Here is a 4,474-nt window from a genome sequence, read left to right as displayed (position 1 = left end):
CCAGACAGGCTTTATTAATTAGATAACAAGCTCATAGGAAATTTACAGATAGGCTATTGCAATGTACAAATACTCTATAATCAAGTCCAGTATATTTTTAGCTGTAATAGCATTTTCCCACCAGCACAGGAAAGGAAGTGGTCTTGATCTTTACAGCTTTCACCAGGTGTGGATCCTTTGCCAAAAGTGGTCAACTGGGTGTAGGTTATGATGGGTCTTCTCTCCTGCAAAGAACACACTTTGCTGGCAACTTCACTCTTCTCTTATACTCTTTCTTCAAAACATATTTTCTTGATAGACCGATGACCAGATCCTGGACAAAGCTGACAGGGTGGAGGGTTATTATCCTTTTGTTGTGCTATAATTGTTAACTGTTCAGATCCAGCCTTGGTTGTTGTCAGTGAAACTGACATGCACAGAACTCTTGATCATTCCAGAGGTTACCATTAAATTAACTGCAGGAGGGCTTGATTACTTGGATCAAACACCTTAGATTATGGATTGTGAGGCACTGTATGAGTCATTGTTGTAACAGGGCAGATCCCAAAATATTTTTCAACCAGCATAGGTGCATAGATTGGGAAGGAATGTGGTACCAAGGGAGAGGCAATCACTTTGAAAGGGGAAAATATTCATAATTGATTTAGAGTAGTTAGATATGGGGAGTGCTCGATACCAAAAGCCAGAGATGGGATTAGCTTTATTGTATTTCAAGTGGTCCCAGTCATGAGCTTGCATTCTTGCGCAAGAGGCACTGCTATAATTTAGTCATTTAAATTTTATGCATAGGTCCAGACAAAATCTGTGAACTAACTGGTTCTGTGAGGCATGAACTGTTTTTGTGCATCTGATGTAGGTAACTCCTTACAACTGATGAAGTAGGTTGTTGTCTATGGAAGCTCATACCTCTCTAAAGTGCTGTCAAACCTTACCTTTTTCCTGTCTTCAGGCTTAGGCCATGTGTAGACAAAATGAGGGGCATATGTGCATGACACTTTAAAGTAAGTTAAATGCTTTTGCACCACTTTAATGACGTTGATGTTTGCATGTGGCGGCGGCAGCGTATTGCGCAGTAATGCCAGCCAGTGTAGCAAATTCAGCAGCATAATGCGCCTTAAATGACTTGAGGTCCAAGGAGTTTTAGTTTGCTGCCCTACAGCCACAGAGCAAAGCACTAGGCTCCATGCAGCTCAGGGGCTTTGCAGGAAGCCCATGCAGGCAGCCTGGCAGCAGCCTGGGAAGACAGGCTATGTCCAAGAAAAAAAAAGGGGCAAGCCTGATCCTTCTTCTCCCACTCCCTGGAGCCTTCCTGAGCTGGGCAGTGGCCCAGTGCTTCCCTCCATGACTGCGGTACCCCCCAGGACTGCTTGATCCGGGTGCCTCCTGGTGGGTGCCACCTGGGGGCAGGGGGAATGCCACTGCCATGGAGGGAAGCACCAGCATCACCCACAGCCCAGGGACCACTCCACTCACTGGCAGCTCACTTTTCCCTCCCTGCCACCGGAGAGGCAGGTAAGTTTGGGTGTGTGCATGACACGGGGGTTTAAGGTGTCCTAAATTGAAACGGTGTTTTTAAAAACCCACCACTTCAATTTAGGGCCCCTGTTTCATCTACACGTGCTAACAGAGGTAGCTACCTCTATAAACCATTAAGAGACAAATTTGGCTTCCACAGTTAATTGGATCATGATGTCACCTAATTAATAAAAAATCATCATCTTTAGGGGACCTGCTAGCTAACAGAAGCAAGGCTAAGTCAAGGAGATAAAGTATGTAGGATCAAAGGAAAGTAGGGCTGGAAGGGACCTCACAAGGTCATCTAGTTCAGCTTCCTGCTCAAGGCAGGATCATCCTTGACTAAAGCATTCCAGCCAAGTAACTTGGAAAATTTCCAAGGAGATCCAATTGTTTCTCTAGGTAGCCTGTTCCAATGCATGACCATTCTCAGAGTCAGAAAGTTTCTCTTAATCTCCTCCTGACATTTCCCCTACTGCAGCTTGAGGCTGTTGCTCCTAGTTATGTCCCCTACAGTCATGGAGAAAAGCCCATCTCCATCCTCTCTGTAACAGACCTTCAGGTATCAGAAAATTGTTATCAGTTCCCCCCTCAGTGGGTGTGTCTACACATGCGCCCAACTGCACAATTACAGTAACCGCCATCTTATGTAGATACGCCCAGTCTTCTCTTCACTCTACTCAGCTTTACCAAACCCAAATTGATTTTTGACTGTTTACATTTCTTGCCTTATTTTTCTACAGGTTTTGCTTCCTTCAGATGTCAACAGCTAATCTCTTGTCATCAGTAGTGGAAGTTTAGATCAATAATGGTGTGTGTATACTTGTGGCTAGTCCTAGGAGCTCTGTCTTCCCCTTGCAATCTCCCATCTTTTCACTACCTGCACAAAGTCTTGCCTTGATACGTGGTTCTATTACTCTACTTGCAAAGTAATTCATCTGGAATAAAAATAACCCTTTGGGCATGGCTACACTGCTGTCCTGTCAAGGCTGACCCCCACAATGGCCTCTGCTCCAGGTATGCCAAATCCCAGAAAAGAGGCAACTGAGCTGCTTTAGAGCAGTCCTGAGCACTCACCAAGTAGCAAGCCTAAGAGAGAGAGCCTGAGTGCAGCTCAGTGCCCGCTCAAGGCTGCTCTAAAGCAGCTACTTGGCCTTATTTCTGGGCTGTGCACAGAATGCACTTCCCAGTACCACACCTAGACTTGGCACAGAGACAGCGTAGCCAATCTCTTACTCCAGAACAGTGTCCAGCCAGAGTGCTCTTCTGCAATAGCAGGTATGGAATATAGGCAGTCCTCAGACTTACGACACAATTGGTTCCTGAAAACTGTGTCTCAAGTCAAAACGTAACTCGGAACTAATTTTCTCATAAGAAACAATGTTATAAATGGGGGATTGGTTCCTGAACCAAGGCCTGATACCCAGTTTTCACCAAAAATACCCCAGAATTTTGTACTTGATCAATTATAGATGAATAATATAGCTACATTAATGTAAACATCAATCATATCGATTTGGAAGGACTTCTTTGAGGCAACTTTGCTGGAATTTTTGAAAGGCTCTTGATTGGACTTTTTGAAGGGATCTTGCCTGGAGTCTTCTCAGGAGTCCTGGCTCCAGGTTTTTCTGGAGACTTGTCTGCTTTCTTAAAGAAGGTGTCCAAGGCAGTTTGGACAGATGTTCTCCAGGGAGATGGGTGACACAGCGAGCTTGTTCGCTGGCGTGGCGTCTCATCGGATCAAACATTCTAAAGTCAAAACTGACATCATAAAGTTGAAACTGGGTGTCAATTTATAAATGTTGTAAGTGTGAAGTGTAACTCAAAATGTTGTAAGTTGAGGACTGCCTGTAGTTTATTCTACAGTAGCTACACTGGTCAATTCTCTCATGTAGATGAGCCTGAAGGGTGCCTGTACATGAGCTGGGGGCCTCCATGTCTCATGTATCAGCATCCTCATGCTTCAAAATAGTGGTGGGGGTGCTTTCATTAAATACACAAGATGCTGTGAGTGCTTTAATTAAAGCTGCCCTTGGAGCCACTGTAATTAAAGCAAACCCCTGCCCCTCCCCCCCAAATCCATGTTCTCCCAAAGTCACCCAAAGAGAGCCTGGAGTCAATCTTCCACCCTTTCTGTAGGAAACAGAGAATGAATTGTTGGAGGGTTTCAGTAAAATGGAAAAAACCATTATTTTTATAACAAATATTAAAATATGGAATATGTTTTTGAGCTTCCTCATAAAGCTACAATGAGAGTTGCATGAAGGACTATTTTGTATGTGTTTATTCAGTATCTTTTTTACCTCTCCTCCATCTTTATGCTAGCACATCTGACAGCAACAGTGGTTTGTTTATATTCAAGGAAGTCACTGTGGACCTTGTTGCACATCACACACAGGATGTGTTAATCGCACTTAAAATGTAAGTGTCTGCACATTCAAGCAGTAATACACATACTAAATGCAATTGGTATTGTAGCAAAGCCAGGACTTTTCCTGGGAGGAGTATCTCCACATAGTTTGGTCACTGTCTGACTGCTCCATGGGGATAATAGCAACACAGCTTGCTGGTCCTATCCCCCACACTGCCCCAGTGCCCGGTCCTGAACCAGCTCTGGTTTGGTCCCACGAGTAGGGCTGACATTGGCTAATTTTTTATCCTAGCTGTAGGATCACACCAAATGGCTCCAGTGCAGTCCCACACTGTGTAACATGTTACATTTACAGATTGTCATAAACATTATCATGCAACTGCTCAGAACACATTCTGACTTTTAATACCTCACAATAATTCTTACTATGATCTAAATAAAATGCATGCCAAGTGTCCTGTGCAACAAGGCATTATGACTTAGAATCTGCTCTAAATGGTGGCATTCTTTTGTTAATTTATTACAAATCAATATAACCCCTGCTATATAAACTTACATTACCATTTTCAAAATGGGTACATAAAAATA

Source organism: Crocodylus porosus, unplaced genomic scaffold, assembly GCF_001723895.1.
Source record: "Crocodylus porosus isolate Cpor-Errol unplaced genomic scaffold, CroPor_comp1, whole genome shotgun sequence".
Taxonomy (NCBI): domain Eukaryota; kingdom Metazoa; phylum Chordata; order Crocodylia; family Crocodylidae; genus Crocodylus; species Crocodylus porosus.
Note: the sequence above shows the minus strand (reverse complement) of the source record.